Source organism: Mauremys mutica, chromosome 4 (assembly GCF_020497125.1).
Source record: "Mauremys mutica isolate MM-2020 ecotype Southern chromosome 4, ASM2049712v1, whole genome shotgun sequence".
Lineage (NCBI taxonomy): Eukaryota > Metazoa > Chordata > Testudines > Geoemydidae > Mauremys > Mauremys mutica.
The window spans coordinates 92,232,829-92,255,276 of NC_059075.1; the positions used below are offsets into that span (position 1 = coordinate 92,232,829).

At 44.4% G+C, this 22,448-nt stretch overlaps 1 protein-coding gene across 1 annotated transcript in view; it reads right to left on the reverse strand.

Moving 5' to 3' along the window:
- Window positions 1-22,448, reverse strand: part of CCDC73 (coiled-coil domain containing 73) — a 137,004-nt gene that overhangs the window by 113,721 nt on the left and 835 nt on the right. The gene's annotated exons all lie outside the window — the stretch shown is intronic.

Consider the following 22,448-nt stretch of genomic DNA (forward strand, 5'->3'; position numbering starts at 1 on the left):
AACTTTGTTATATTTAGGAAGAAAATACTGTATATAACTTTAATAAGCTATCAAAGAACACAAAATCTTAAAAGTGTTTATTTTTTATTATATGCCTTAGGACTACAAGGATTTAAGTGTTTTCACAAAAACACTATCATAACAATAAAAGAGGAGTAATTTGATGGTTTATTTACTCGTTATAACCTTTAGAAAGTGTCAAGCCTATTTTAAAGTGTTTGCTTCAGGCTGTAGTTTTACAAGATGGGCTCTGGATTGGTCAGGCCCCCTCAATTCTTGACCCTGAACAGATTTAGGAACAGAGGACAGCTGGCTGATGTCCAAGCAGCCAAAACTGCTGTTAGGTACTTTTACTATCTTTTTCAAACTTATAATCCACCTCCTACGAAATTGCACATCCAATTTCTCATGCTGCTCAGTCAAATAGTTCTCACACTTTTCTGATTGGTTTCAGAGTAGCAGCCGTGTTAGTCTGTATCCGCAAAAAGAACAGGAGTACTTGTGGCACCTTAGAGACTAACAAATTTATTTCAGCATAAGCTTTCGTGGGCTACAGCTCACTTCTTCGGAAGTGAGCTGTTGCCCACGAAAGCTTATGCTGAAATAAATTTGTTAGTCTCTAAGGTGCCACAAGTACTCCTCACTTTTCTGATTGTTTTCCAGTCTGATCAGGATTCCTTACATAAAAGTTTTACTTGGGTATTTAGTTCAACAGATTTCCTGTATATTTTTTTCAATTTCCAATATTTCTGATAGGACCTTGTTGGAAATTTGATTATATGATTTCTTAAAGCCCAATAATAATCAGACATTGGGCTTTATTCTCAAAGGCATTTCCTGTTCAGAAGCACACTGTCTACTAAATATCTATATATACTTGGGATAAGTAACTCACTGACTGAACTACCTTTCCAACACCTTCCTCTTTGAAAGCTCTTTTTTCACTGTTCTTGCCTTAATCCCAACATAGTTTTTGACTAGATTTGTTCTCTTAAAGCTTCTCTACCTGACCTTTCTCCACCAATTACTTGTGCTGCTCTCTGCCTTAAACCAACCTATTCCCTGTCAAAACTCCCATTATTTTCCACACCAGCAGTTGTGGGCTCTCTAACACATTGGTTTGTGTCTTAAAAACATTATTGCATGCCTCATTTCAAAATCCGTTAAGAGATCTGGAAACCTCATCAGATGCTCTACAGTTTCTTATAATCCATCTTCCTAACAGAGTCAGCAAGACTGGCCTATGATATGACTTCCACAAAGCAGTGGTCTCAATAACCCACAGAAATCACTGAATACCGACCCTCATCTTTATTGTGCCATTATTGGCTACTAAGTCTAATTTCTACTCTTTTTTATTTCCCTGGTAATCTTTATTCATTCTTCTATACAAGGAACCTTCTTCTTCACCCACCTTTCAGATCTTCTTCTATCAGCCTTTCCCATACCAAATGTACGGAGCCTGCAGGCATCATTTTGTTAGTGTTTTCTATTTCCCACCAATTAGATAATAAGCATTTTGTGGTAAAGACCATCTTTTTATTCTGTTTGTATAACACTTTGTACATGGTCCCGATACATGACTAGGGCTCTTACATGCTACGGTAATACTACTACTACTGCCAATATTAATATTTCCTACTCGAAACACTTCCCTATTGCTGCCTTCTCCTTTCTTGCCAATCCATCCCCTTATTCAACCCTGGATATTTCAGGCAAACCACCTCCCGTAACTTCCTTTCCACTCTTATTATTTGCAGGCTCCTACTCTTGCTCACTACATTAAAACATTGTCAACAATTCTCATTCCCCTAGTATATGCTCCAATTTTACAAAATCTGCCTCACTACACTTTCTTAAAAAATCCTTGACTCTCTCACTAATATTTCTCATTCTTTAACTTTGCCTTTCTCAAAGTTCTTGGAAATATAGGCTTTTCATTTTCCAATTCCATCTCACATAATACCCATGACCTTAAGATGTGTTTTACTCTGGATGTAGCATAAATACTGCTCTTCTCCTTGTGGTCAACAACCTCCTTGTTTTTACTTCTGATTACACCTTTTCTGTCATGTGGTTTGACATCACTGGTCACAGAATTGGCCACTGTGGACTATTCCTTCCTCCTGGATTACCTACATAGCTCAGCAGGAGGAAACCAGAGAAACCTGAAAAGATTCTGCTCTCAACAATCTAACTGTTCCACATGTCAGAGGATGGCTCTTTTTCTGCATCAAGACCCTCCTGTACAGAGTCCAAAAAGGTTCACTTCTTGGACCGCTACTTTTTCCTACCATCTTAGTCCTGTCTTTAACTATAACCACCACTTTTATGATAACAGTCATCTACACAGATATTTCAATATTGTTAATAATTCATTTCAGTTCTCCCTGTCTGTCTCTCTTGACAGGGTAAATTTGTGGCCCAGAATATATTTCCCCCCCGAATCTCCATATGTGTGCATATCTACCTATAACCTATTGTCACAATATTGCCCAATTATATCTCTGCATCTTCTCTACCTCTGCTGAAATCCACATCCATGCTTTATTTAGTCTTAACTCTCTAGACTACACTATGTTCAGAATACTTCTACTCATATTTTCACTGAAATAATGTGTGCTGTTCTTTTAAGAGAGGCTAAAAACCAGACACAGCCTTCATCAAGTTCAGACCAGAACCAAGGAATCCTAGGAAGTGTAGTTCCCAAAAGGACCATAGGAAATGTAGTCTGGGTAGAAATACTTTCTGAGAATGGGGGCTTTGAAATAAAAAAGAACCTTGACTGTCAGTGAAGAAGCTATTAGTGAGGTAGCAAAATATGTAGTGGTTCTCCTTTTGAGAGAACCAACCAGTTCAGTCCCAAAAAAAGAGGTTATTCACCATGTGCAGTAACTGAAGTTCTTTGAGATGTGGGCCCGTCAGTGCTCCATTTCAGGTGTGCATGCACTCCATACACCTTTGATCAGAGATTTTCAGTAGCATGCCCGTTCAACCCACACATGCACCCTACAACTCCTCATGCCTAGTATTGAGGATATATTGGGCTGTATGGGTGAACTACCAGGAGTTCCTTCTCTACTGCAAAGTCTCTTGAAGGAAACTCTGAAGCAGAGGGGAAGGAAGGCAGGTAGTGTAGCACCCATAAGGACATACAACTTGAGGAATTCCAATTACTGAACATGGTGAATAACCTCTCCTTCAAGTAGGGTCCCTATGAGTGCTCCACTTCAGGTGATTTCCAAGCAGTATCCTCTGAAAGAAGCGGGGGCTTCGGAACTGGATCCAACAATGAAGGGCTGCCATGCCAAACAATGAAGAACTGCCATGCCAACAGCATCATCTGATCTAGAAGCATGTATCAGAGTGTAGTGTTTGAAAAAATGTTAACTGATGCCCATGTTGCTGCTTTTCAAATTTCAGTAATGGGAACATTTGTTAACAGTGTCATGGAAGCAGCTTGTGATCTTGTTGAATGGGCTATTATTCTTGAAGGGGGCTGAATATTAGCAGTCTGGTAAGAAACAAGAATACAACTGGAAACTCACTTTAAAGTCTTTGGATAGAAACTGAAGATCTTTTGGATCTGTCTGCAACTGAAATAAATAGTCTGGAAAACTTTCTGAATGGTTTAGTTCTGTCCAAATAGAAAGCTAATGCCCTGGATATTTTAGATATGAACTTGGGATATAGGCATAACAATGTCTTATCTTAAAGGGAGGATCAGTCATTTAATGCACCTAGTTCCCCAATCCTACAGGCAGAGGTGATAGCCTAAACATGCTGTTTTCATAGATCAATACATCAGAGAACACTTAGCTAATGGCTCAAAAGGAGGTTTCATAAGACCATTAAAGAGCAAGTTCACTTCCCATACAAAAGTAGGTTCTCTTTTTCTGCAGAAAAAGGTTATCCAACCCCTTGATGAATCTTTCAGTTGTGGGATGACTATCCTTGCACAGGGGAATGAAATAGCTGCCAAATGAACTCTGATGGAATTCACAGAATGATTTGACTTCTTTAAAACCACCAGATAATTAAGAACAGCAGAGAGGGAAGAATGAACTTGGACCTCCTCCAATGGGATCTGTAGTAAGTCAGCAATCCATTTCATCAGGTCTTGAAACTGTTTAAAATCATCAGCATAGGAAGGTGGAGGAGACATCACAGCCTTATCTGGAGAAGATGAGGAGATGTTTGTTTTTGGTGTCACCTCCTTATCCACCTTAGCCTCTTGCTCTTCAAAAGACTCCTCATGAAGTTGAGGCTGTTGAGGAGGGAGAGATGAGTCAGGAGAGTGCTTTTTGCAATGATCCCCAGGAGAGTAGCTAGGAGCTCTTGAAAACTGTTGACAGTAGGCTGCCTATGGGTCCCAATATGGCAATTGAGGAGGACTATAAGGTAGAGAAGGAGGTATGAGTGTTGCTCATCTCAGTGGGAAAGGGCATGAGAATGTCTTTCTCTTGAAGCTTCTTTCTCAGTAAAGGTATCTGAAAGGGATCTGGGGGTCATAGTGGACCACAAGCTAAATATGAGTCAACAATGTAACACTGTTACAAACATCCCAGAATGATGTTCGCTTTTTATTAGCAGGCATGTTGTAAGCAAGACATGAGAAGTAATTCTTCCACTCTACTCTGTGCTGATTAGGCCTCAACTGGAGTATTGTGTCCAGTTCTGGGCACCGCATTTCAGGAAAGATGTGGACAAATTGGAGAAAGTCCAAAGAAGAGCAACAAAATGCCCCAAAATATAAAACAAACTCAAATCAGGTAAGCTAAACTAACTATAATAGCCTTGAGTTTTCGTTAAGCTATCAAAGTTGAAGTGGGCAAGCTAGATGTACCGTCACAGGAAACTGAGGGCAATTTGCCCATGCAACCCTATATATCCTCAGTACGGGGCACAAGGTGGTGCATGCGTGGGCCAAATGGGCATTCCTACCGAAAATCTCAGATCAAAGGTAGCCTAGGGCACTTGCACACCTGAAGCAGAACACCCATAGGGACACCACTGGAAACAGAATAAAGGAATCCTGGAAAGTGTAGTTATCAGGAGGAGGACCCTGAGAATTGCAGTCTGGACAGCAATACATTCTGGAAAATAAAAAAGAACCTTGATTGTCAATGAAGAAGCTATTAGGGAGGTAACAAAACATTGTTTTCCTTCTGAGAGAATCTGAGAAAAGGCCAGGTACGCTACAGGGCCCATGAAGACTTTGGGTGTCTCTAATGAGTGAAGGAGAATGAGAAAGGGCAGAGAGATGGAAGTCTGAGACAACTGCAGATACAGCTCAGTAAGCCCAGCAAAGCAGGTCTTAAGTCAGGGAGGAGGCTTAGTGGGACTAGCAGGGTGATGAAAGAGGATGAGGGGAATGAGAGCACAACAGCTTGGAGCAATTACTAGTTTCCTGTCTCGGAGTCAATAGCAAGGTTTCCAAAAGAGGTGGCTGGAAATTCCTTTTCACTTACCTGCATCAAGAAGAAAGCAAGATTGCTCAGACTCTTAAAGTAGGGCTTTGGCTAAGTTAGAACAAAGAATAGCTGACTGGAGGGCTTGTTTGGATTTTTTCATTTGACTTTTATTTACCTTGAAAGGAATAGCATTTCCTAATTTATCCAGGAGCCTAAATTAAACTACTGCATCAGCTGAGAGGAAAATTGAGACACAGGCAGGTGAGGAATGTGAGGCACCATCTATGGGTATGGCTACACTTACAGATGTGCAGCACTGGGAGTTAAAGCTGTCTTCGTACAGCTGTGTAGGGACAGCGCTGCAGTGTGGCCACATTTGCAGCATTTGCAGCGCTGTTGGGAGTGGTGCATTATGGGCAGCTATCCCAGCGTTCAAGTGGCAGCAACGTGCTTTTCAAAAGAGGGGGGTGGGGTGGAGTGTGACAGGGAGTGGGGGAGAGAGAGAGAGTGGATTTTTGGAGCCGACACTTCAGCTCCCTGCCTTACAAAATCTGAAAATTTCCTCAACCCCTCATTTACTCTTAACTGCAAATAGCCTGCAGACCAGATAAGCAGCTGCTCCAACGGACTCCCTTTCTCCCCCTCCCCCCGCTGTTTCTCTCCTCAAGCAAACACTCATCCCCCTGCCTGCCTCATTCACAGCAAGGTAGTGGGTTATCTCAATTGATTGTTCACAGTCAGTTACAGATTGATCACAGCAAACAAGAGCTGTGTTTGTTTTTTAGATAAGCAGCTCCCGGAGCCCCGAGTTCACAACAAAACAAAGAGAGGCATCATAATAAAACAAAGAGAGTAATTTAGTTAAAAGCATTCTGGGATATCTCCTAATACCCTGGAGGCCAATAACAGCACTGGTGTGTGGCCACACTTGACGAGCAGCGCTGCATCACCAGCGCTGCACTCGTTATACCCCAAGCAGACCAGGTGTACAGCCAGCGCTGCAGCCAGGGAGTTGCAGCGCTGGATGTGCCTTGAAGGTGTGGACAGTTACTAAGTTGCAGCGCTGTAAAGCCTCCACCAGCGCTGCAACTCTCCAGTGTAGCCAAGCCCTTAATCTCCACAGGATAAGAGATATGTGACACTCTCATATTATGAAGTACGATAGATCACCTTAATTCTCGAGTAATGTCACTGTCTCCAAAATCATTTCAGAATCTAATTCAAAACTGGTCTTGTTTTAAAACCTTATCTAATTTTAAATTCATTCCAAGGACTTGCGCCAGCCAGTCTCACAGATCTTGTCTCCCTCATTTGGTCCCTCCATTCATCAAGTATTGGCCTTTTCTCTGTTCTTCCCACCAATGTCACTACTATGATACAGAAAAAAGATTACACTTCAAGATGTTTGTCCCTATGGGTGCACCACTTCAGGTGCGCTTGCGGCCCTTGATCAGCGATTTTCTGTTAGAGTCCATTTAGCCTGCACGTGCGCTCTGTAGGACTTTGCACCATGCTTGAAGGGTATATAGAGCTGCACAGGTGAACCACCCTCAGCTCCTTCTCTAGCCAAACATTTAACAAGAACAGTCCAAAGCAAGAGGGGAAGGAGGACAGGCAGTGGAGCACCCATAGGGACACACAGTAACCAAACAAGGTAAGTAACCTTTTCCTCTTCTTCGAGTAGTGTCCCTATGGCTGCTCCACTTTAAGTGACTCCCAGGCAGTATCCTCACAGGAACGAGGGAGCCTGGGAATCAAGTCCGGGAGGGAAGACTGTGCAGCAGAACCAATTGCCACATTAGATCTGATGGAATGGACCATGGCATAGTGTTTAGAAAAGGTATGCACTGGAGCCCAATGTAGCAGCTCTCAGACACTGGAATGTTTTTGAGAAATGCTGTGAAAATTGCTTGGGATCTGGTAGAGTGTGTTATAATCCTTTGGGGAGGCAAAGCACCAGCTGCATCATAGCAAGCAGTAATACACCCAGAAATCCATCTTGACAGTCTCAGAGAAGAGGCTGTGAACTCCTTTGATCTTTCTGCAATAGAAACAAAGAGTTTAGGTGATTTCTGACATTGCTTAGTCCTATCCAGCTAAAAGGCCAATGCCCGTCATATGTCTAATATATGAAGGGAAGTCTCCCACTGAAATTTGTGTGGTTCAGGAAAAAAATAACAGTAAGTGAATAGACTGGTTAAGATGGAAATCCAACAGCAGCTTAGATAAGAATTTTGGGGGGAGTCAGATGGAGACCTTGTCCTTGAAAAATATTGTAAATGGGGGGTGGAGGAGCAGTCTGCCATCAAGTCTCCAACTTCTCCAACCCTGAGGCCTGACATGGTAGCTACTAGAAAGGCCATCTTCATAGATGAGCAAAGCAAAGACCAGATCACCATAGGTTCAAATGGAGGTCACATAAAGGTATCTAAGTTACAGGCTGAGATCCTAAGTCAGAGTAGGATCCTTAACCTAGGGGCATAGATACCCCAGATGCTTAATAAATCTCAGGGATGTAGGGTGCACAAAAACAGAAATTCCCTCTACTAGGGAATGAAAGGTGGATATTGCAGTGAGATGAACTTTAATAAAACTAATTGAACAATCTAATTTTTTTTAATCCAGCCAATAATTCAAGATGGCTGACAGTGAAGATGATTCAGGCACAAGGCGATGATGGTAATACCAGTGGTTGAACCTCTTCCATTTCTGAAGGTAAGTGATTCAAATTGACCACCTACTATTTAGCAATATTTGCTGTACGCCTGTCAAGCAGGTAGATTCTAATCCTCTGAAGCCATGCTTGTAGATAGAGGACTCCTAGGTTAGGATGAAGCACACAACCTAGGTCCTGGGACAGGAGATAAGGGACAGTCAGAAGCTTGTGAGCCAGTTGGACACACAGATGAGGGAGATAAGAACACCAAGTTTGCCTCGGCCAGGTTGGAACTATGCAGAGAGATTCTGGCAAATAACTGACCCTCCTTAATCATGGCCTCGAAGTGTTCTCTATGCTCCTGTGGAAGATGTTCAATAAAGAATGTGAACTTGTTGTAATTCATGTAATCATACTTGGCCATGACCACCTGATAGTTTGTAATCCAAAACTGGAGAGCTGCAGATGAGTAGGTTTTCCGTCCAAAAAGTTCTAACTGTTCCCAATCCTTGTCATAAGGAGTAGAACTGGAGCAATGCTGTCTACCCTGCTTGTTTATGGCATCCACCAACAGGAAATTAGGTGGGGGATAGGAAAACAAAAATTTTTGAGTCCCTGGGCGCGAATGGGAAATAGTATTTCTTATCTGCCTATTTACAAGTTGGCAGTATGGTGGCAGGAGTTTCCATGCACAGTCTTTGCTGGATCCAGGAGCACATTATTAATGGGTCGTGTATTTGCACTCTGTCCAGGAGCTTGTGATGCGAGTACGGTGACCAGAGAGCAAGGGTGAAAAATCGGGACAGAGGGTAGGGGGTAATTGGCACCTATAAAAGACAAAGCCCCAAATATCGGGACTGTCCCTATAAAATCGAGACATCTGCTCACCCTAGATGCGAGTCCTTAGGTATATGGAGAGTGTTTGCCACAAGAATCTTCACAAGATTCTGGGATTGACTAAACTTTACCATTGATGACGGTCGAGGCATGACTGTCTCCTCTGGAGACAAAGACAAAGTAGGGGTTTGAGAAGTAGCCTCTTTGTCTGCCCTACCTTCCAGTACCTCAAATGTCTTCTCGTGTTGGGAGTTTGATGGAGGAGACTGTGATATCCTAGTTTCCTGGTGAAGTGGAGCCAGAGACCTGACAAATTGCTGCCAATACACCACCCAAGGATCCCAGTATGCTCACTGGGGAGGCCCATATGGGAGAGGGTTGATACTCAGAACTGATCCCACCATTCCTGACATGGGTGATTATCTTTATCAAAGTATGAGTTCCTGTAGTCATCAGGAGGGGAACCCTTTTCACCCTCCTCAACATCTTCGGCGGGGGGGTGGGGGTGGGGGGACGGGGAAGAAGGCCTAGCAGAGAAGGATGGAGAATCATGAGGTACGAGGCAGCATAGGTAATCTGGAGATCGAGGTCTCAGTACCGAGAGTTATTCAGTACCCATAAGCAGTAGGGTCTGTGCATGCTTGGAGTTTGGGGGGCAAAGGAGGGCATTGTTCCCCCCCTAAAAAAAAAATTACAAGCCTCAGGGGCACGCAGCCTGAACGTGCAGTGCAATGAGTTCTGTAGAGGAGACAGGAGATGTGCTGCTACCAGTTTGCGCCGCTGAGGCAGGGAGGCAGAATTTTGTTTATAAAACAGAGTGATTAACAGAAAGGGCTGTTAGAATGTTTCCTAAAATTAAATGATCTGGTCCAAGCTTGGTCAACCGCAAAAAAGTATGTAGCCTACATGATAGAAAATAATTATAGATTTTTCTACAATTGTTTCAATTGTTGTATTCAAGAGGTGTTAAAGTTACTTATATCTTTCTTTGAGAATGTAACTAATTTTTTAGACAAAGGAAATGCAGTAGATTTAATCTACCTGGATGTCAGTAAGGCATTTTATACAGTTCCAGATGAGAAACTATTAGTTAAATGAGAGAAGATGGGGATTAATGTGAGAACTGGAAGGTAGATAAGGAACTGGCTAAAGGGAAGACTACAACAGGTCATACTGAAAGGTGAACTCTCAGACTAGAGGAAGGTTACTAGTGGAATTCCTCAGGAGTTGGTTTTGGGACCAATCTTATTTAACATTTTGATTACTGACCATGGCACAAAAAGTGGGAATCTGCTAATTAAATGCGCAAATGACACAAAGTTGGAAGGTATTGCCAATATGGAGGACTGGAATACCATACAAGAAGATCTGGATGACCTTGTAAACTGAAGTAATAGAAATAGGATGATATTTAATAGTGCAAAGTGCAAGGTCATGCGTTTAGGGACTAACAAGAATTTTTGCTATATGCTGGGGATTTATCAGTTGAAAGTGAAAGTAGAGGAGAAAGAGCTGGGGGTATTAGTTGATTACACGATGACTGAGCGCCATCAATATTATGCTGCAGTTTGCCAGCGGCTGGGGATGAGCGACAGGGGATGGATCACTTGAGGATTACCTGTTCTATTAATTCCCTCTGAGGCACCTGGCATTGGCCACTGTTGGAAGACAGGATACTGGGCGGATGGACCTTTGGTTTGAGCTGGTATGGCCGTTCTTATGTTCTAAAACGCTAATACTGTCCTGGGGTGAAGACAAAGTATTTCCAGTAGAGACAGGGAAGTGTTAGTACCATTATATAAGGCACTGGTGAGACCTCATCTGGAATAGTATGTGCAATTTTGGTCTTCCGTGTTTAAGAATGATTAATTCAAACTGCAACAGGTGCAGAGAAAGGCTACTAGGATGATCTGAGGAATGGAAAACCTACTTTATGAGAAGAAACTCAAAGAGCTTGGCTTATTCAGTCTAACCAATAGAAGGCTGAGGGGAAATAGGATTACTCTATATAAATACATCAGAGGGATAAATACCAGGGAGGGAGAGGAGTTATTTATGTTGAGCATCAATGTGGACCCCAGAACAAATGGATATGAACTGGCCATCAGTAAGTTTAGACTTGAAATTAGGCAACGGTTTCTAACCATCAGAGGAATGAAGTTCTGGAGAAGCCTCCCAAAGGGACCAGTGGGGGCAAAAAACCTAACTGGCTTCAAGACTGAGCTTGATAAGGTTATGGAGGAGATGGTATGACAGGAATGCTTACAATGGTGTGTAGCCCATCTGCAACTGCCTGTAGGAAAAATCCCCAACAGCTGAAGACGAGACACTAGATAGGGAGGGCTCTAAGGGTATGTCTACACTACGAAATTAGGCCGATTTAATATGTAAATTTTTTAGAAATCGATTTGATACAGTCAATTGTGTGTGTCCCCACTTAAGACTATTAAGACCATTAAGTTGTCGGAGTGCGTCCACAGTACCGAGGCTAGTGTCGACTTTTGGAGCGTTGCACTATGGTAGCTATCCCACAATTCCCGCAGTCTCTGCCACCCATTGGAATTCCAGGTTGACCTCCCAATGCCTGATGGGGCAAAAACATTGTTGCAGGTGGTTCTGGATACATGTCGTCGGCCCCCCAACCCCTCCCGTGAAAACAATGGCAAAATATTGTTTCTCATATTTTTCCTGGGTTACCCGTGCAGACAACATACCACGGTAAGCATGGAGCCTGCTCAGCTCACTGTCACCATACGTCTCCTGGGTGCTGCTGGCAGACGCGGTACTGCAGTGCTACACTACAGCAGCTCCTTGCCTTTGCAAGTTAGCAAAGATGGTTAGCAGCCGTATTGTACCGTCCGCTGCTGGCCGGCCTCGGTGAGGTTGGTCGGTGGCTCCTGGGCAGACATGGATGCTCCTGGCCGGCCTCAGTGAGGTCGGTTGGGGGCGCCTGGACATAAATGGGAGTGACTCCAGGTCATTCCCTTCTTTAAGTTTCGTCTAATGGAGATTCAGTCCTGCCTGGAATATCACCAACCTCAACGAGGTCGGCCAGGAGCACCCACGGGACGATGACGACAGTTAGCAGTCATATTGTACCGTCTGCCGTCCGCAGGGCAAGGCAAGGGGATGCTGCTATGTAGCACTGCAGTACTGCGTCTGCCAGCAGCACCTAGGAGACATACGGTGACAGTGAGCTGAGTGGGCTCCATGCTTGCCATGGTATGTCGTCTGCATGGGTAACCCAGGAAAAAAGGCGAGAAACAATTTTTTGCCATTGCTTTCACCGGGGGGGGGGGGCTGACAACATGTACCCAGAACCACCCGCGACAATGTTTTTGTCCCATCAGGCACTGGGAGCGCAACCCAGAATTCCAATGGGCAGCAGAGACTGCGGGAACAGTACAGTAAGCCAACCCTGTAAGAGATGTTGCCAGTCACCCCTCCCTCAGTGAGAGCAATGGCTGAGAATTGTTTCGCGCCTTTTTTCCGCGCAGACACCATATCACGGCAAGCATGGAGCCTGCTCAGATTGTCGCGGCAGTTATGAGCACTGTAAACACCATGCACATTATCCTGCAGTGTATGCAGCACCAGAACCTGCAAAAGCAGGCAAGGAGGCGACAGCAGCGCGGTGACGAGAGTGATGAGGACATGGACACAGACTTGTCTCAAAGCACGGGCCCTGGCAATTTGGCCATCCTGGTGGCAATGGGGCAGGCTCATGCCATGGAACGCCGATTCTGGGCCCAGGAAACAAGCACAGACTGGTGGGACAGCATAGTGTTGCAGGTCTGGGATGATTCCCAGTGGCTGCAAAACTTTCGCATGCATAAGGGCACTTTCATGGAACTTTGTGACTTGCTTTCCCCTGCCCAGAAGCGCAAGAATACCAAGATGAGAGCAGCCCTCACAGTTCACAAGTGAGTGGTGATAGCCCTCTGGAAGCTTGCAATGCAAGACAGCTACCGGTCAGTCGGGAATCAATTCAGAGTGGGCAAATCTACTGTGGGGGCTGCTGTGGTCCAAGTAGCCAATGTGATCACTGAGCTGCTGCTATAAAGGGTAGTGACTCTGGGAAATGTTCAGGTCATAGTGGATGGCTTTGCTGCAATGGGATTCCCTAACTGTGGTGGGGCGATAGACAGAATGCATATCCCTATCTTGGGACTGGACCACCAAGACAGCCAGTACATAAACCAAAAGGGGTACTTTTCAATGGTGCTGCAAGCACTGGTGGATCACAAGGGACGTTTCACCAACATCAATGTGGGATGGCCAGGAAAGGTACATGACGCTTGCATCTTCAGGAACTCTGGTCTGTTTGAACAGCTGGAGAAAGGGACTTACTTTCCAGATCAGAAAATAACCATTGGGGATGTTGAAATGCCTATAGTTATCCTTGGAGTCCCGGCCTACCACTTAATGCCATGGCTCATGAAGCCATACACAGGCAGCCTGGACAGTAGTCAGGAGCTGTTCAACTATAGGCTGAGCAAGTGCAGAATGGGCTGGCGCAGTTTACTGACTCGGTTAGACTTCAGCGAAACCAATATTCTCTTCGTTATTACTGCTTGTTGTGTGCTCCATAATATCTGTGAGAGTAAGGGAGAGACGTTTATGGCAGGGTGGGAGGTTGAGGCAAATTGCCTGCCGCTGATTACGCGCAGCCAGACACTAAGGCGGTTAGAAGAGCACAGCAGGGCACGCTGCGCATCACAGAAGCTTTGAAAACCAGTTTCATGACTGGCCAGGCTACGTATGAAAGTTCTGTTTGTTTCTCCTTGATGAAAACCCACCCCGTTGGTTCACTTTACTTCCCTGTAAGCCAAACTCCCTCCCCTCTTTGGTCACTGCTTGCAGAGGCAATAAAGTCATTGCTATTTCAAATTCATTCATTCTTTATTAATTCATCACACAAATGGGGGGATAACTGCCAAGGTAGCCCAGGATGGGTGGGGGAGGAGGGAATCACCAGGCGGGGTGGTAGAGGAGGGGAGGAGGGAAGGACAAGGCCACACTGCACTTCAAAACTTATTTATTGAATGCCAGCTTTCTGTTGCTTGGGCAGTCCTCTGGGGTGGAGTGGTTGGGTGCTTGGAGGCCCCCCCCCCACGTTCTTGGGCGTCTGGGTGAGGAGGCTATGGAACTTGGGGAGGAGGGTGGTTGATTACACAGGGGCTGCAGCGGCAGTCTGTGCTCATGCTGCCCGTCCTGCACCTCAGCAATACGCCGGAGAATATCAGTTTGATCCTCCAGTAGCCTGAGGATTGCTTCTTGCTCCTTTTCATCACGCTGATGCCACCTATCATCTTGATCCCGCCACCTTTCCTCTTGCTCCCGCCACCTGTCCTCGCGTTCATTTTGTGCTTTCCTGCACTCTGACATTGTCTGCCTCCACACATTCCGCTGGGCTCTTTCAGTGTGGGAGGACTGCATGAGCTCAGAGAACATTTCATCACGAGTGTGTTTTTTTCGCCTTCTAATCTTTACTAGCCTCTGGGATGGAGATGATACAGGGAGCATTGAAACATTTGCAGCTGCGGGAGGGAAAAAAAAGGGAGAGTAATATTTAAAAAGACACATTTTAGAGAACAATGGGTAGACTCTTTCACTGTGAACCAAGCTGTTAATATTACCTAGCACATGTGCTTTCTTTACAAGTTCGCATTTTGCCTCTTATATTGAGGGCCTGCCGGTTTGGTGTGAGAGATCACACATGCAGGGCCGGTGAGCAACAGAATTTGGCTTTCAGGCAGACATGGTAAGCCACAGTCTTTTGGCTTCTTTAACCTTCATAACATGTGGGAATGGTTTCAAACAGCAACGCCCTCATGTCCCATACCAAGCACCCGTTGGGTTGGCCATTTAAAAGGAGGGGCTGCAGTTTTCGGGTTAACGTGCAGCACAAACCCAACTAAACCACTCCACCCCACCCTATTCTCTGAGATGTTTGCTTCACCCCTCCCCCCACCGCATGGCGCACAGCGGGGATGATTTCTATTCAGCCACAGGCAAACAGCCCAGCAGGAACGGCCACCTCTGAATGTCCCCTTAATAAAATTCCCCTATTTCAACCAGGTGACCATGAATTATATCACTCTTTTGAGGATAACACAGAGAGATAAAGAACGGATGTTGCTTGAATGCCAGCAAACACCGGGACCATACGCTGCCATGCTTTGTTATGCAATGCTTCCAGACTATGTGCTACTGGCCTGGCATGGTAATGGAGGATGGAATAAGGCTGCCCTCCCCAAAACCTTTTGCAAAGGCTTTGGGAGTACATCCAGGAGAGCTTCATTGAGATGTCCCTGGAGGATTTACGCTCCATCCCCATACACGTTAACAGACTTTTCCAGTAGCTGTACTGGCCGCGAGTGCATCTCAATCTCCAGGGAAAATTAATAATTAAACACTTGTTTTTAAACCATGTACAATATTTACAAAGGTACACTCACCAGAGGTCCCTTCTCCGCCTTCTAGGTCTGGGAGCCTGCCTTCGGTGGGTTGGGAGGGTACTAGATCCAGGGTGAAAAACATTTCCTGGCTGCCGGGGAAAACGATTTCTCTGCTTGCTTGCTGTGCGCGATCTTCCTCATCCCCAAAATCCGCATCCCTGTTGCGTGAGAATCCATTGATGGAGTCCACGCACAGGGCTGGGGTATTTGTAGGGGCATTCCCTAAAATGGCATGCAGCTCATCATAGAAGCGGCATGTCTGGAGTTCTGACTCGGAGCGGCCATTTGCCTCTGTGGTTCTTTGGTAGGCTTGCCTCAGTTCCTTAAGTTTCACATGGCACTGCTGTGGGTCTCTGTTATACCCTCTATTCTTCATGCGCTTGGAGATTTTTTCAAATGTTTTGGCATTTCACCTTTTAGAACAGAGTTCTGATAGCACAGATTCATCTCCCCATACAGCGATCAGATCCAGTACCTCCCATTCGGTCCATGCTGGAGCTCTTTTGCGATTCTGGGACTCCATGGTCACCTGTGCTGATCAGCTCGCCACACTGGCCAAACAGGAAATGAAATTCAAAAGTTCACGGGGCTTTTCCTGTCTAGCTGGCCAGTGCATCTGAGTTGAGAGTGCTGTCCAGAGCGGTCACAATGGAGCACTCTGAGATAGCTCCCGGAGGCCAATACCGTCGAATTCCGTCCACACTACCCCAAATTTGACCCAGCAGGGTCAATTTCGGCGCTAATCCTCTTGTTGGGGAGGAGTACAGAAATCGATTTTAAGAGCCCTTTAAGTCAACAAAAATGGCTTTGTCGTGTGGACGGGTGCAGGGTTAAATCGATCTAACGCTGCTAAATTCAACCTTAACTCAAAGTATAGACCAGGGCTAAGTTACTACAGAGAATTCTTTCCCAGGTATCTGCCTGGTGGGTCTTGCCCACATGCTCAGGGTCTAACTGATCATCATATTTGGGGTGAGGAAGGAATTTCCCCCCAGATCAGATTGGCAGAGATCATGGGGGTTTTTCACCTTCTGCAACATAGGGCATGGGGTCACTCACAGGTTTAAACTAGTGTAAATGGTGAATTCTCTGTAACTTGAAGTCTTTAAACCATGATTTGAGGACTTTTACAGGAGTGAGTGGGTGAGGGTCTGTGGCCTACAATGTACAGGAGTTCAGACTAGATGATCACGATGGTCCCTTCTGACTTTATTAAAAGTATCTGAGTAAGAATATACACTATGATTTTAAACCTCACCAGTGTCTCATAAGTGACTTGCCACAAGATGTCAGAACTTGTTAGTATTAGAGCTGAGCGGGTCTAACATTGATTTAATTTTCTTTCTTGATATAGGAATTAGATACGATGCTCCTGTCAGATATTTCTAAGTTATCTACAAAAACACTAGAGTTTTCAGTTGTCTACATAGCCTCTTGAATCACAGTTAAAGTCCCTCCTCCAATCTGAAATAGCATCCCTGTGGGCAGGCACAGAATTTGTCGTCACCCCCCCCCATTGGCCTGACTGGAGTCACCCCCCAAATATAGAAGTCAAACTACACCTATGGGGTCTCTGGCTCATCTAACACTGACAAGTCCGTGGAGTCATGGAATTCTGCGGTACTGAGTGGGTCGGTAACAACACATCAGTTGATTTGGGCATTGGTTTGAAGAGTGTAGGTGCCAGGGTCAAAGACGCGAGTTTGATTTTGTCAGTACCGACAGAGCTGAGTGGGAAGGCACTATTGGTAACTCTGAAATAGATGGTGCTGCTCTGGAGGCAGGTGGTATTGAGGCCTTACTGGTGCAGGTTTCTCTAAAATGCTTCAGGATCTCCCTGTTCTGCTAGTACTGAAGGAAGAGTTTTTCACCACCAAGGTACTGAGTGGAGAGGTCAAGCCCTTCGACACCACAGACCTAGCAGGAGATCAGAGCTTCTTGGGAGATTGAGCTCCTTTTCTTCTGAGCCTTCCCTGGGTCGTCCAAGATCTTCCCCTTCTTAAGTGAGACCTTAGCCAAAGTGGTACTGGATCTGTCTAATTACAGACGCATAGGAGGTAATTTCTTGACCTGACTCAGAAGCTGGGCAAAGGATGTGCTCTATCAGCAGCAGTTTCAGTTTGATCTTCCAATTCTTCTGAGTTCTAGATTTTAGAGCCAGGAAAAAGTTACACTTTGGGGAGATATGGGACTCTCTCAAGCAACAGACACAGTTAGAGTGGCCATCAGTGATTGGGATAGCCTCCCAACAAGACAGCAAGGCATGACCAGACAGGCCAAATAAGCTCCCTAGAAAAAAATGGGAAAGAAAAAAGAGAGAGAGGAAAAACAAACTTCTTACATCCAACTAATTCTGTAACAACTAACACTGAACTAACTAAACAGTAACTATAAAACATGCTGAGGCACCCATGAGGTGGACATGTTAGAGCTCTGTCCCAGGCTGAGGCGATAGAGAAGGAACTGAAGACGGTTCACCCACACAGCCCTACATATTCTCAAAGAACAGCATGAAATTGTATAGAGTGCATGTGTGGGCAGAATGAATACTGCTAATGGAAAATCTCTGATCAAGGACTCAAAAGGCAGATGAGCACCTGAAGTGCAGCACCCGCTGGGACACTACTTAAAGAACAATATTTTCTGTAACTATTACCATCTGGAATAGCTTTCTTGTATCTATCTGCCTCATTGAGGCTCCATCTCATTTTAAATCTTATTAATAACTTTCTTCCTCTGCCTATACTTCTTAACTTCTTTCCTTCTGTTATTACAGCATGTAGCACTTTACAGTAGTTACAATCTGATATAGAAGTTGTATACAATGTTAAATGAAGCTGTACTGATATTTAGAGTCTTAAGTGTATGAACATAGGACATTTTAGAAAGGAAAGAGGACAAGCAGTTTGCCTGTCCCCTTCCCTTAAAATCTGAACTCACAACATATCTGTTTAAATATTTGTTCAACTGTTTTTCAAAATTATTTACCAGACCTCTTCTGCAGCTCAGTACAGCTCAAAAGCTAGACGCATTCACCAACAGAAGTTGATCCAATGAAAAGATAATACCTCACCTACCTGGTCTCTCAGATATTATAATTATTATTCAGTTATCATGGTACACTGAAGGCCACGTTTTCAAAATGTTTCTTTGATTGCTCCCATAAAATTTTCAAGAGTATCTGTTTTGCAGGCACAAAACCCTGTATTTTTAATGCAGAACATTAATTGCACATGCAAATGATAAATTGCATATGAAAACTATTATTCTGGCTGTGCATAATGGAAGTGTTTCCTAATTTTTTTAGTACACTTAAGAAGGCACACAGAAGATTTCACCCTGGCTATTCATTAATTAACTAGCAACAGAGATCAGCTATAAACTTAAACACTTACTAACAAGAAAGCTACATCCAGTTGCCTCTCCCTATCACTGATTCTAAACAAATGATGAGGGTTCTTAAGATTCAGGAACCATATATTTATGCCAGTGTTCAATAAATCAAGTGGAAAGGTTAGGGATGATGGGAAGAGGAATCCAGCCTTTCTGACTTACTAATGAGGGTGAAAGTAAGTTAACAGAAGAAGTAAAGTATTTTTTTTAAATGGCAGCATAAAGGTGGAAGGAAGAAGTGGAGACTGAAATCATGGTTATATTCAGTAAATAATCAGCAAAGCAATGTGAAAAGGGAATGATAGCAAAACATATACAGTACAAAATATTATAGGCAAAGCTGGTAGCATCGCCAACAGTTAGGGTTGCCTAACACTCTCCACTGTAAGACCCTGATTTCATTTGTTTATAGCTTTGCCAAACTTTAATTGTTCAAACTAAAACTTTACACAATGTTGGCCTCAGTCTGTTTTTTTTTTAAGTTTCAGCTAAATAGTTCCACCATTTCTGAGACCAATTTAGGGAAAAAGACAGTTTGTACCTCCAAGCTTTGGAGCACGGGCTTGAAATTTGACACAAGGGATGACATGCTGGTGACACGGATGTGGCTTTTGCTGTTCATGTAAAAATTAACTGAAATTTGGCCAAGTTATAAGCCTCTCAAAAATCACAATTTGCACATGTTCAACACAGATGTGTTAAAGGCTGACAGCTAACTCTACTAAGATTTTGTCAGCTCCAAGCATGCTCCATATCAAAGTTCCAGGGGCTGAGCAAGATTTTCCCTACAATTAGTCTTCCCAGCAGCTAGGGGCTGCCACAGTATGGGCACAGGAAATGAAAGCAGGGAGATGGTTTCTCAATGCTTCTGCTGCTGGCCAGGGGCGGCTCCAAGCACCAGCACGCCAAGCGCGTGCCTGGGGCGGCAAGCCACGGGGGGCGTTCTGCCGGTCGCCGCGAGGGCGGCAGGAAGGTTGCCTTTGGCAGCATGCCTGCGGAGGGTCCGCTGGTCCCGCAGCTTCGGCGGACCTCCCGCAGGCGTGCCGCCGAATCCGCGGGACCAGGAACCTCCCGTAGGCAAGCTGCCGAAGGCAGCCTTGCCCCGTGCTTGGGGCAGCAAAATACCTAAAGCCGCCCCTGCTGCTGGCACCCAGGAAACCTGGAGTAATAATAAGAGGAAGCAGCCTGAGGCAGGGTGGCTCCAACACAGACCCAGGGTCTGAACTACATGCCCCAAAGCTTCAGACTTAACTGAAAGCAACTGATGAGGGCTTGGCTACACTTGCAAGTTGCAGCGCTGGTAGAGGCTTTCCAGCGCTGCAATTAGTAACCGTCCACACCTGCAAGGCACATCCAGCGCTGCAACTCCCTGGCTGCAGCGCTGGCTGTACACCTGGCCGGGTTGGGGTGTAGCGATTGCAGCGCTGGTGATCCAGCGCTGCTCATCAAGTGTGGACACACACCAGCGCTTTTATTGGCCTCCAGGGAATAAGGAGATATCCCAGAATGCTTTTAACTAAATTACTCCCTTTGTTTTGTTATGCAGCCTCTCTTTGTTTTGTTGTGAACCTCCGGAGCTCCGTTTCTACCGGAGCTGTTTATCAGCTCCTGTTTGCTGTGATCAATCTGTGAACAATCAAATGAGATCCTCCTCCCTGTTGTGAACAAGCTCTGTGGAGCTCCTCCGTTGCCGCTGCTGCTATCTAAAAAACAAACAAAGCTCCTGTTTGCTGTGATCATCTGTACCTGGCTGTAAACAATCAAATAGAGGCAGGCAGGGAAACAGTGGGGAGTCCTGTTGCCTGCAGGCTGTTTGCAATTAAGAGTTAAGACTAAGGGGTCGGAAAAATGTTCTGATTTTTCAAGTCAGGAAGCTAACACACAGTGTTGGCTCCAAAAATCCACTCTCTCTCTCCCCCCGCTCCCTGTCACACTAGACCCCACTCCACCCCCCCTCTTTTGAAAAGCACGTTGCGGCCACTTGAATGCTGGGATAGCTGCCCATAATGCATCACTCCCAACAGCGCTGGAAATGCTGCAAATGTGGCCACACACCAGCGCTGGTAGCTGTGAGTGTGGCCACACACCAGCGCTGCTCCTACACAGCTGGATGACCAGCGCTGCAAACTACCAGCGCTGCAAACCGTAAGTGTAGCCAAGCCCCTCGAAGTGTTCCTGTCTTTAACACTCAGATGTCCAACTCCCAATGGGGTCTAAACCCCAAATAAATCTGTTTTACCCTGTATAAAGCTTATACAGGGTAAACTCATACATTGTTTGCCCTCTATAACACTGATAGAGAGATATGTACAGCTGTTTCCCCCCCAGGTATTAATACATACTCTGGGTTAATTAATAAGTAAAGTGATTTTATTAAATACAGAATGTAGGATTTAAGTGGTTCCAAGTAATAGCAGACAGAACAAAGTGAATTACCAAGCAAAATAAAATAAAACATGCAAATTTAAACCTAATACAGTAAGAAAACTGAATACAGATAAAATCTCACTGTCAGAGATGTTTCAATAATCTTCTATCACAGACTGGATGCCTTCCTAGTCTGGACACAATACTTTCCCCTGGTACAGCCCTTGTTCCAGCTCAGGTGGTAGCTAGGGGATTTCTAATGATTGCCGCCCCCTTTGTTCTGTTCCATCCCCTTATATGGCTTTGGCACAAGGCATGAATCTTTTGTCTCTTTGGGTCTGCCCCCCCCCCCCAAAATGGAAAAGCACCCTAAAATGGATTTCAGTACCAGGTGACATAGTCACATTTCCTGTGAGACTCCAAGCCTTCATTCCTCCCAGTCTGACTCACAAGAAGGCCTGCCTGCAAACAGAGCCATCCACAGTCAATTGTCCTGGCTGATGGGAGCCATCAAGATTCCAAACCACCATTAATGGCCCACACTTTGCATAATTACAATAGGCCCTCAGAGTTATATTTCATATTTCTAGTTTCAGATACAAGAGTGATATAGTTACACAAACAGGATGACCACACTCAGTAGATTATAAACTTTGTAATGATACCTTACAAGAGACCTTTTGCATAGTGTTATATGACTCTAACCAAATGAAATAAAGAGGTTAAAAACTCTGATAGTGTAACAGGCAGCAGGCTGTTACACTATCAAAATATACTATCCCTATGGGGAAAAGTGGTGGTTTGCTATTCTGATCTAAGTAAAAATTCTCCAGGTTCCCTTCATTACTGCAAACATGGCTGTACTGGGCTAAACTCCTGTCCTAGACTAAACCCACAGTTCGTAGTGATTAGGGTGTGGTGAATTTATAACAACTGCAATTGAACCAAGGGCCTGGAGGCTTTTGGTTTAGATACTGTGCAGCAGCCATTACAGATGTAGTATTATTTTTAAAAAGCGTTGTGCCATTTAACTTTTAAAATAGATCAAAACAAAGGTAAACATTTATCAATGCAAACATTTTTTGTATAATGTTTATAATACACTTTTGTCAAACAGGTCAAAGGTATTAAATAACTAAAGTATATTTCTTCTGTGAAAGGCAGAAAGAAAATCATTCAGAAAATCTAAAAAGAAAAGCATTAGCAAATGTACACTAGAATCTTTTGGAATATAACTGAAAAATAAAATAGGTGTTACTATTAGCCTTTAATTATAAAGACATAATTGCAATACTTAAAGATGAATCTCCATCTACTTCT